The 12,123-nt window shown below is 49.2% G+C and overlaps 1 long non-coding RNA gene across 1 annotated transcript; it reads right to left on the bottom strand.

Annotated features, from left to right (window-relative positions):
- Positions 1–3,398: 3,398 nt before the first annotated feature.
- On the bottom strand, positions 3,399–12,018 carry LOC110260217 (uncharacterized). Its single transcript, XR_002343067.2, has 4 exons — positions 11,869–12,018; positions 10,025–10,191; positions 4,274–8,798; positions 3,399–4,223 (listed from the first exon to the last, which is right to left on the bottom strand). It is a non-coding gene; the product is annotated as an uncharacterized LOC110260217 (long non-coding RNA).
- Positions 12,019–12,123: the final 105 nt, after the last annotated feature.

Genomic DNA, 12,123 nt, shown 5'->3' with positions numbered 1-12,123 from the left:
TGTGGCTGTTGTGCAGGCTGGCAGCTCTAGATCTGATTTGACCCCTAGCCTGGAAACTTCCATATGCCGCAGGTGGAGCTGGAAGGAAGGAAGAAAGGAAGGAAGGAAAGAGGGAAGGGAAAGAAAGAAAAAAAGGATACAAATGAACTTATTTGCAGAACAGAAACACTCAGACTGAAAGTTTTATGCTTTTCAAAGGGGACAGGTTGGAGGGAGGGAAGAGTGAACTGGGGATTTGGGATGGAAACGTTCTAAAATTGGGTTATTATGATGATTGTACAACAGTATAATTCATGGAATTATTAAAATTGAATATTTAAAATGCAAAAAAAGAATAAGTGAATTAATACATGTAAAGCTCTTGAGTGGTGCCTGGCATATAATAGGTGCTCAATATATGTCAATTATTATTATTTCTAGTTGCTGAGTTTTCCCTTCTATTATATGAATGAACTCACATTTTTCAATTGGATTCCTTTTTTCCTCCTTACTTTTGAAACATGAACTATTTTTGCTCCCTGCAAGCAATGCTTTCTGGCTGAAATAACCTCAGTGTAAGAAGAGATACCCTCAGGGGAGGGGAGGTGGGCCCCTTTGCCCCTGCACCTGCCACAGCAGCTTAAGCTCACCTCCTGGATCACGGACACCAAGCGACAGCCTGAAACCCACTGCTGCCAGTCGTTTAAGGGCTCCTCCTGGTTCACGTGCTCTGATTCCCTTCGCCAGTCCTGTTGTCCTGCCATGTGGAGCCCATCCTGCAGAGTGACCTCAATTCTGGACAAATATCCCGGGGCGGGGGGCGGGGAGACTGGTCTATAATGTTTAGAAGAGTCTATTACTGTCAAGACAGGGAATAAACTCATACATTTACACTGTGTTCAACCAAGGTCAACTTTAGAAGGAAAAGAAGAGAGAGATGGAGGAGGGTGAGAAGAAAGCCACCACCCCGACCTAGGACCACCTGGATGTTCCAGTGACCCCTCCAGTGTGTTCCTCTATGAGTCCTCTCACCTACGGGATAAAAGTGGCATCCTCAGCATGACATGTGGCCCTTCCGGGACTGCCTTTGGCTGCCTCTCCATGCCCAATTCTCCTCCATCTCTTCTCTCCCCATCATATTTCATGTTGCCTAAGTACCAGACACCTGCTCCATCTTGCTCCCTGCTTTCTCATGCCTCTGCATCTTCATGGATTATCTTTCCTCCTTGTCCTCTTGTCCACCGGGCACTGACCGCTCATCTTCAAGCTCGGATCACACCCTCTCTTCCCTGAAACAGTCCCTGACCCCTGCACCCCTCACCCCTTGCCATGAGCTGCTGAATCCTTACCCCTCCTTCTCTCTGCACCTTGCACCTAACCCCATTTTCCCCTCGTTGGATGTGACCTCCCTGTGGCAGGGTGTCGGTGTCTCTACACTTCTGCATCCACTGCCAGCCTAGTCCCTGACCCAGAGCAGGTGGTCCTGAAGATCTATTGAACACGGCTTCCCCAGACCTCGCCCCCTGCTGCCTGGTTTCTCTGAGATGCTTTCCTTCCCCGGGCCTGGCTGTTAGGGCGTTCTCTCCGCGGCACATTGGGGAGAGAACTGCGCTGTTGGGGAGCTCAGTGGTCCGATTTCTGAATCTCCTCTTAAATGATGCTCAGAACAGAGGCCGTCATCCCTGTTCCCTGTTGGATCTCCAGGGCCCAACACGAAAGGCTTAAAAAGGTACTCAATTCACCATGTATTAAATAGAATAATAAACCTATCCACCCCTCATTCTGCATATCTCTCTGAGTCCAAACCCATCCTGTCCTTAAATAATTTCTGCCAAACCAGATAGACAGTCATATCCTTTTTGTCCCAAAGTGAGGGCTTGTCCGACCTTCCTGGAGAGGCAGAAGCATGATCCCTGGAATCTGCAGATGCCAGGGTTTGGTGTCAAGATGAAGTGATTCTGATAGCCGTGAGCAAGGAATCTGGTCCTGTGATACCAAGGTGAAACGAAAAGAATGCATGTCAGTGCCACTCTCAGGGGACAGTGTGACAATGTCAAAATAAACTCACAGCAAATGCTGTTAGCTTGGACTGAAGGGGAATGTTTGGGCTTCTGCAGAAACGAGACCCCAACCAGGAAGATGACACTGCTGTATGGCTCTCTGTCCCACTGTCCCGACCCCTTCAAACCTACAGAGGAAGTCTGTGGCTCTGAATTTCTGCCCCGGCCATTCTCCTAAGAAGGTGACATGTCTTATTTATTTCATGCAGTTTTTTCTTTAATAAAATATGGAATGTTTTGCGGTAACACTTGCAGAAACAGAGACAGCATCTTGCAGGGAAAAAAAAAAACTTAAAAAAAAAACCCAAAGCAAAGATTCATGTATTCCAATTTGTTGGGTAAGCTGAAGTAGTCCCAGGGAAACCTGGATTGGGCCTCTACCACAGGCCAGGTTCAACATGTAATCTGGCAGACAGAGAAATAAAGTGAATTCTCCCTTTATGGGCTTTCCCTCCAGAATATGGGCTTTTCCTTTATCAAGACCGTTACATGACAGCCCATATTTCAGTCCATCTGGTCTCACAATCTGCCCCCAGGCCACTGGGCAATTGTCCCCCTTTTTATCAAGGACCATCCAGGACGCAGGACACTCTCTCCGTAATCTGCAAGTCACCATGACCGCACCAGCCCTTTCGTCACCTCTTGAACACCAGAAGTGACACGTCTCCAGTCCTAGTTTATCAGCACTGGAACGGGATGATGGGTATCACTTTGTACGGTTTCTGAGTCAACCAGATTCAGGTTTGCATTCTCCCCTCCGGCTCACTCCGCAACCACACAGAGTTCCTCAAGCTCTCTGAGTCTTCTTTCTCCTCTGCAAAGTACAGGGACTCACCTCAGCCTCCTAGACCTCTCGTGAGGATTAATTACGGTGCTACTAATTAAGACCATTTATATGAGATCGTAAGACCTTCCCTGCCCCACGATGGTGCTAGACTGGCACTTGGACCAGGTTCTCTTTAAACTACCCAGAGTCAGAAGTGGGCAGATACTTGATTGAAACTCAAACCTTTCATTTTACTGCTAAACCCCCCCCTGTGGCTCAGAGAGAAACTCACTAACTTCCTCAGAGTCCTGCATACAAATTCAGGGCATGGACTTCCCTTTGTGGCTCAGCAGTAATGCACCTGACCAATATGCATGAGGACACAGGTTCGATCCCTGGCCTCGCTCAGTGGGTTAAGGATCCGGCATGGCCATGAATTGTAGTGTAGGTTGCGGATATAGCTCAGACCTGGCATTGCTGTGGCTGTGATGTAGGCTGGTGGCTTCAGCTCTGATTTGACCCCTAGCCTGGGAACCCCCATATGCCAGGGGTGCGGCCTTAGAAAGACAAAAAAAAAATTCAAGGAAGAGGTATTTGTTGATGTGCGTGTTTAATAAATACATAAACTATACTTATACTAATTCAGATACTGTCCTAGGTGTTTTTTCAAATACCAGAACATTTAATATTTGCAGAAACTCTGTGATGTAGGAATTATTATTATCTATCTGAACACGCTCAATTACAGGCTTGTAATTAGAGAGGGCTGCAGACCCAGGCTGTTGGCTATAAAATCTGTGCCCTTACCTTGAACCACCGGACCGGGCCCAACCCCTGGAATACTCAGGCTTCTTTAACATTCATCCAGAGCCAATGCCAGCTCCTCTCTCCTCCTTTCTCTCTCTCCCCCGCCCTCTCTCCCTCCATCCCTCCAGCCTTTTATCTATCCTAATTAATAATAATGAGAGTGAAATTACTTTCTCTGAGAATCCCACTGAGCAGAGGCTGAGCAAAAGCATGTGTGTTCCGACTTGAGGAGAGAGAATTCAAAGAAACTGGAGAGAGAGAAAGAGGAGGCAGGAGAGGAGGGGACACACTGGTTTCCTCTTGGTCTTGTTTAAGCATGAGGGACCGTCTCTAAGAGGCAGGTGAGCTCTGCCCTGGGAAACAGCCTTTGGGGGAGGGGGGATGGGAGGGGGATGACCTTGTCCTCGGTCAAAGTCTACTCCCTGGGGTGTTTGCTCTCCTGAATTTCCGGGGCTACTGGAGCGGGTCATGCCAGGCTCCTGGTATCTCACACCACAACAGGAGCAGAGAGACCCCTGGAGAAGGTGGTCATGATGGGAGGGGGGAAGCCCTGCAGCGTTGGGTTGGAAAAGGGGCCCAGGATGCCCAGAGAGGGTCGCTGGAGGGCGGGTCTGGGTCCTGGGGGTGGAGGGTGTCTGACCCCCCCGCCCCCCCGAGGGGCTATTGCATTCTCTTGCCAGCCAGATCTAGCCAGGAGTTCCCAGTGTAATTGTTCTCATTCCTATTTCATCTTTAGTCTGTCTCTGGAACTGGTGGCAGGTCTTTTCATTTCTATCACTTTTCCACTACTTAAATGGGATGCCGTGATGATCACGTATGCTAATGAGCAAGAAGGGGACACAGCCAGAATGACGCCATGGGTTGGGGGTAGAGTGAAAAGAAATATTTAAAGAAATATCTAGCTTGGGAGTTCCGGTCATGGCTCACTGGGAATGAATCTAATCTGACTAGCATCCATAAGGACGCAGGTTCGATCCCTGGCCTTGCTCAGTGGGTTAAGGGTCTGGCGTTGCTGTGAGCTCTGGTATAAGTCACAGCCGTGGCTTGGATCCTGAGTTGCAGTGGCTGTGGTGTAGGCCGGCAGCTGCAGCTTTGATTGGACCCCTAGCCTGGAAACCTCCATATGCCACGCGTCCGGCCCTAAAAGGAAAAAAAAAGAAAATGCTTTGTGCAATGCCAGAAACAGGAATTTAGCCAGTGTTGCTTTCTTCCTTTGGCTCTCGTGAACTCGTGCACTGCCTTGGAGATCAGTCTGCAGGCAGATTAGTTTGCAGCTTATCTGCACGCCTCCCACATGCCATCAGCCACAAAGCCGCTGGTGCAGGGAGCAAGAGCCAGGAAGCGAGCTCACGGTGTTAACTTTATCTTGGAATGCGTCTTCTTCCTGAGTTATCTGGAGTTACCTCTTTGTAACGACCCAGCCCCCAGCCCAGTTCCTGACAACTGCAGGAGCTTAATAGCTACATGTCCGTTGAATAAACAAGAGATCACCCAGATATAACATTTTCTGGTCTCTCATAAGAGCGTGTTCGTGACTCAGTGACTTGCGATGCGACTTGGTTGTACCTGTGTGTGCCTGGATTGATCTCCAGGGGAACACAGTTGAAAGGCACCGTTTTTCAGCTTCTCTGTGCTCAGTTCAGCAAATATTTCATTTACATCCTCAGAGAGCCCGGAAGTGGGGAGAGGCAGGGCCCCGTGCTCTTGAAGAATGTGCAGCCCTGCCCTCATTTCTGGGTGCATCACGCCAGCTCTTCTAAACCCCTGCACTGATTAGCCATTCGAGAAGCATTTTTAATGAGTACGTGTTTGTCCGTGTCCTTTGCTCAGACTAACAACTCAGTAGAAAAAGGAAGTTCACAGGCGCCGAGATAAGAAGGGATTTGGGGTGATTGCCTTCAAAGTTCTCCTCCTCGCCTCCCTTCCCTCCCCCAACCCCAGGAAGCTTTCTCATTGCAAGTAGCATGGAAAGAGGGGGGTCTGCCCCGTCCTTCCTGCTGGGATTTTTAAGTAGTTGTATGACTGTTTAATCTAGGTTTGCCATGGGACATGTCACATAATCAATTGGGACTCACCCTGCTCACCCTTCTAAATGCTCAAGTTGCTTTCGGGCTAAGGCAGCTGCAAGAGGACAAGTGGGGACACCGGGAAGAACACATCTGACTCCATATTGGATCTGTTACTTTTTCATTAACATTGTATTCTGTGGCTTTTGCTACAAGAATGTTGCCTCCAGCCTGAAATATACAGGATAACCCCTTCCCAAGGCTCTGCCCTTTAAAGGTGTAACACTTTTCCATTCACATAGAGATGCAAAGCTGCAGGACAGGGAATAACATTTGCCCTATTGAGGGTTTTTAAGAACCTCGTGACCTGACCATGGCTGCTGCAGGAACAAAGGATTCTGGTACCAAGAAGTCTGCAGCAACTATTGTCACATTTTAATATAAAAGAAGCCTGAATTCTAGCTTGGGTAAGACGGTCCTTTGGGATACCAATTTACCATTTTCTCGATCTGCTGGCTTTCCAAATAAAGTCACTCTTGCTTGCCCCAACAGCTCGTCTCTTGATTTATTGGCCTGTCATGCAGCAAGTAATAGCAGGTTGGACTGGGTGACAGTAGGACATGAGCGCTGTCCAGGTGGGGCACACCCTGCCGTCCCAACAGCCAGCCTGTGGTCCATTCATCTGCACACAATGGCTTCCACCCCAGTTAGCCTAACGTGCGTCCTGCCTCGGGAGTCAGTCAGGATGCTGACGTGCCCACCTCTGTGGTGACCACGGGTTTACAGACAAACCCCATCTAGTCTAATTTATCTAGAATGGCTTTCAGGTAAGGAAGTGGCATTTCCGGGAGACTGTCTCTGCTTGTATTGGCGAGTGGCAGGGCTGAGCTTCCTCCTCTGTAAACCCATCCACCTTTCCACGCAGGAGTGTGGGGTGAGGATGAAATCAGGCAAGGCATGTGAACGTCCTGTCGTGGAAAGACACATCGAAGGGATGTGTGCCCTCTTTATTTTGTACACCTATTATAGTGCACGAATCTTCCAGGTAAAGCTCAGTGCAGTGTTTACAGATGCATGCACCTGTGTATAGAAATGCCACCATCGTCAGACTGCAGCACTGAGAGCATCCCAGCACGCTCCATTCTAAGGATCCTGAATATAAATACCGCTCATGTTGCTCCTCTTTATCCAATGAACATCATCCCTGGCTCCTAATTTACAGGGATAAAAAAAGACCTTTGAATGTAGCATTATATTAGAAAAGCAGAAGTTGACTACAATTGACCCCAAATTATTGCTGTTCTTGCCATGGTTATTATCTTCACTGGGCATGCTTGGAATATAATTGTCAATCACACGATGCTGTTTATAAAAATTTGAGATTCCTGACTACAGGGATTTTGAGGTTTGTGTGTGTGTGTGTGTGTTTTGTCTTTCGGGGGCCTCAGCCACAGCAAATGGGGTTGAATCAGAACTATAGCTGCCAGCCTACACCGCAGCTCACGGCAGCGCCAGATTCTTAATTCACTGAGCAAGGCCGTGGATCGAACCTGCATCCTCATGGGTGCTAGTCAGATTCATTCCCTCTGAGCCATGATGGGAACTACGGATTTTGAGTTTTTAAGTAGTCATAAAGATATGACACCAGCCTGCAACCCAGTCACAGTTTGTGAAGCTGGAGAAAGACCCCTGGCCCCAGCTTTCCTGTCCTATTTCCTGCATTTTGAGAGACACTCAAACATGCAGGGCTTAGAGGGAAGCCTGCCGAACACGAGGGCGGGTCCTACTCCATATTTTGCCACTAACAAGTTGTGTGATCCCCGGGGAAATTGGGCTGCCTCCTAGAGCCTGGGACACACCTTCTGGGTGTCGACTTCAGGATCGATATTTGCTTTGCCATTCTTTGTGTTTTAAAGATGAAAATGCCTCAATACTTCCCAGGTCGGTTCCCTTGAAATCCTCAGGCCGAGTTGGGACATTGCTACCTCATAGGGAGTCTCCACGTGATTTGATAAAAGTCCACCTGCTGGGCGGGTACAGCCCCACAGTTTGGGGAGGCAGATGGCCCCTTTGTTAGAATAAAAGGCCCATTAGCTCTGGACAGGTACCATCTTGCACCAGGGCACCCAAGTTGGCCAGAAGCAGGTGGGATGGATTTCAGCCTAGGCTCATCCCCTTTGTGCAGTGCGCAACTTGCGGAACTGTACACAGGGGCCCTGCATAGAGTTGGCTGTTGTCTCAGTGTATTTACATTTTTTGGAGTCCTTGCTCTGACCATGTTATTTTGAGATGCAGATTAAATGGCATTTTGTTAGTCAGGTCTTTTCAACTGTGCCTGACATGCTTTTAGAGACTGCCCCAGCCGGCGGCTCCTCCAACCTGCCTTCACCATGCTATTTGGGAGTCCTGCTCCATGTCTTCCGCTCAGGATTTCAGGAGCTTGTGAAGGTAGAGGATGGGTCTGCTGCTTCTTTATGTTTTCCTCTGCAGCCATCACAGTACTGGGCTCAGAAAATTTGAGTGAGAGGGAAGAAGGAAGGGAAGGGGAGAAAAAGGAAGGAAGGGGGAGGGGAGTCGATGCCAATGATCAAATCTCTTCCCCATCTCCCTGTGCTTTCTGCATCACACCTAAACTGCAGTTGACACAGACCTCATCTCTGCTGTCGGTTCCCCTCCCACCAGCCTGACGTCAGGGCAGGAAGTAGGTCTTCCTCGCCTTCGTTTTCTCAAGGTACCTGTCACCTGAGAAGGGCCTCACCACTGACACTTGAGTGGAGATGAATCCAGCTGAGGAAATAATCCACAAAGCCTGCTCCACACAACCCCCCCACTGTCTTCTAACCTCCGGAGGCACCTGCCCGGCCCAGGTGGGAAACAGCCTGCTCTTTGCTCCTGCGATGACACAGACCTTGTTCATGCCTGACTCAGTGACGTCACTTCCCTGATGGGGCCTTGGATATAGGTCTCCCCACTAGCCGTGTCCTCTTCCTTGGGCTGCTGAGTGGACCCTTGGCACTCGTAGTTTTCCCATTCTTGGATCTGTTGAGTCAATTCAGAAGATCCGCAATAAATTGATTTTTTTTTTTTTATAGCTGCAACGCTCCTTCCAGGCTTGGCCACTCATTAGCTCTTGTGACTCTGGTCAGATTATTCATGTTTTCTTAGCCTCAGTTTCCCCATCTGTAAAATGAGATAGTGATGGGTCACTTACTGGTTTCCTGGGAAGACTGATCCAGGCTACCCAGGCTACCCAGGAGGGTAACGGCACACATGTGCCCTCCATACAGGGGGCTGTTCACTGGCCCTTTCTCTAAAAATATAAAGTGTATTCTGGAAGTTCCTGTTGCAGCTCAGCAGAAATGAATTTGATTGGTATCCCTGGCTTCACTCAGTGGGTTAAGGATCCAGCATTGCCAAGAACTGTGCTGTAGGTCACAGATGTGGCTCGGATCCCATGTTGCTATGGCTGTGGTGTAGGCTGGCAGCTGCAGCTCTGATTCAACCCCTAGTCTGGGACCTTCCATATGCCACAGGTATGGCCCTAAAAAAACAAAAAAAAATTAAATTGAATTATATATATATATATATATATATATATATATATATATATATACACACACACACATATGTATGTGAAGTGTATTCTTATTTGTGGACCATAAAAAAATATGCTATGGGTGGATTTGGCCTGTGGGCCACTATTGCATCAAATATCTGAAGAATTCATATACCTGTATTTCTTTCAGTTCTTCTTTGTGGAGTTTCATGCAGGAAAACACACCTGTGTGTGTGTGTGTGTGTGTGTGCACGTGTGTGTGTGTGCACGTGTGTTTGTGTGTTTTGAAGAATTGGAGGATTTATGACACTTGTGAGCTCTGAACCTCATGACTTACCCCATAATCAAATTACAAGTGCTCTGAGTGTCTCTATGTGACAGGCCTGGCATCCAGTATTTCATTTATATCACCTGTTTTAACCTCCAGATGTGGGCATCATAATCTCATTTTATAGATGAGACCAAGAAGGCTCAGAGTGGGTGAGTATTTGACCCAACGTCACCCAGCAAGAAAGAAGCAGAACCAGATCTGATTTGAATTCCGTTTGGCTCTAGAGACCTGGGTTTTCAAGGCTATTCTCCCCTGACCCCTGCGTTTCTGAGCAGACCCCTGGGGTCCCATCCTGGGACCTAACTCTCCAGCTACCCCCTTCCTCTACCATCACGGAGAGGGGAGGAAAGTCCACTTAGCATTACCTGCACCTGCTCTGAGCCAGGGACCTTCACACATCAGCCGCCTCTCCTCCCAGCAGAGCTGGGAAAGAAGTCTGGAAAAGACCTTAGTCGGTCCAGGAAATCCTTGAAGAACGGAAGTCAGTAAGGACTCCGCCAGTGCCGGATCCCAACTCACCCTGAGAGTTGGAGGTGGGACACAGCTGTCTTATCTGTGGTGCGAGGGCAGGAGCCAAGGGCACTGCGGGGGCGCAGGGGACTTTGGAAGAGACACTGGGTTGTTGCATAAGTTCCAGTGTGCTCCAGGGTCAAGCTAAGTCCAAAATTTGGATAAACCGGAGATAGCTGAAAAAAAAGAAGGGGCAGTTTTACGCAACATATGCCAGAACTGCTAACTAGATAAATACATGACCAAGACCGCGCTCCCCAGCTCACTCGGAGGGCAGAACAACTCGTCTTCACCAAAGGCCCCAAGGCCTGCCGTTGGCTGATAAGCGAAACAGATTCTAGTCTGTTCCTGTTAATGATATTTTAGGAAGTTGGGGGAGGTCTGTGGTTGGCTCAGGATGCAGGGCTCACGTATGATGATTATTTTTGCTGTCTTTCTTTCCAGTGGTATAAATTCTTCTTGAAAGTCCGAAACGAGACCTCATCTTACAGACGTTTCCCAAACTCTTGCACAGACGGCCTCGGGGCTCTTGTGAAAAATGCAGATTCGGTGTCTGCAGGTCTGGGGCCTGAGATCCTGTGTTTGGAACCAGCTCCCAGGGGGTGCATACCCTGCTGGTCCCTGGACCACATTTGAGTAGCAAGCATCTCTATACCACAGCTACGTGCTCAGTGCCCTGACTCGAAATGACTTTTAGGATTTATTTAGTGTCACACTGTGGATTTGTCCATAGCTGGGTGATAGCAGCCAGAGCCCAGGGCTAGGGCTCAGGGCCTCAGAATCCAAATCTTGATCTGGCCCTTGTGGGTAATGTGACCTCTGGCAAATTATTTTGGCTCCCGGCATCTCAGTGTCCTTACTCATAAAGGAGAGAAAAGAAATCCTTATTCCGGAGTTCCTGATGTGGCTCTGCTGTAAGGAACCCGACTAGTATCCTTGAGAATGTGGGGTCGATCCCTGGCCTCGCTCGGTGGGTTAAGGATCAGGACGGGCCATGAGCTGCAGTGTAGGTCACAGACACAGCTCGGATCTGGCATTGCTGTGGCTGTGGTGTAGTCCGGCGGCTACAGCTCCGATTCAACCCTTAGCCTAGGAACTTCCATGTGCTGTGGGTGTGGCCCCAAAAAGCCAGGGAAAAAAAAGGGGGGGGGAATGCTTATTCTGTAGGATTAGCCAAAAGAGTAAATGAATGGATATATGTAAAAAGACTCAGCACGTGGGTACAGGTACCTGGGTCTGAAATCACTCTCAAAGGCAAATCTTCACTCTCTGTCCCCTTGGGGCACCCCTGATGGCCACAGGCTGGAGCCCCCAGTGCCCTATTTCATTCTTTCTCCCAAGTGGACCATGGACTGGGGGCTGGAGAGTTTGGCAAAGCAGTTTCTTTTCTGACAGCAGCTCCATCCCTCCTGCCCCAGCCCGGAGGCCACTCCTTCTCCTCCTGTCTTTTTTCCTCCTGCAGCCACCGACTCCCCACAAGGTTCCGGGGCTGCCTCCCAGTTCCCTGCCCCAGGTTTCTGTTTGGAGATTTGCCCTCCCATCTGGGCAGGGCCCTACCAAGGCCCTCCTGCTCTGCAGAGCCCTCCAGTATCTGGAACCGGGAGTCCCCCCAGCCCTCAGAGAGGAGAGAATCTGTTGCCCGAAGCCCACCTCTCAACTCTGATGGTTGGTTCATACACCTCTGGGTTTTTTTTGCCACCAGCAGCCCCCTACTCTGTCAGGACCAGGCTCATTTTTTGTCATGGGAGTGCCTCTCGTGGCTCTCCAAATGAAACTGATAGCACCTATGACTTGAACCAATCAGAACCCAGACTGGGATTTGAACGCACAGTTTTGAAATTAGAATCACTCACCCTGTGTCTGGACTCACGGAGGTTCAGGTTCTTTGTGCCTTGCTGCAGAAGGAATCCAGTGAGAGACAAAGTGATAGACAAGAAATAGATTTATTAGGATGGGACGCTCGTGAGAGATGCAAGCAGGCAGGCAAGGAGGCTCTGCCCCCAGGATTGGCTGGGCTACAGTTTTATCCTCCGGGGGGGGGGAGGGGGCAGGAAAAGGCCGCCTCTTCCTCTTTCCCGGAGTAGTAGCTCCTCCTTGGTATCTGGTAA

The sequence above is a fragment of the Sus scrofa genome, chromosome 4 (genome assembly GCF_054392235.1).
Source record: "Sus scrofa isolate SSC_HxYL_T2T_F1_AM1 chromosome 4, Sscrofa_HxYL_maternal_Yorkshire_Landrace_v2.0, whole genome shotgun sequence".
Taxonomy (NCBI): Eukaryota; Metazoa; Chordata; class Mammalia; order Artiodactyla; family Suidae; genus Sus; species Sus scrofa.
The sequence above is the reverse complement of the archived record's forward strand: the minus strand, read 5'-3'. Positions and strand labels throughout refer to the sequence as shown.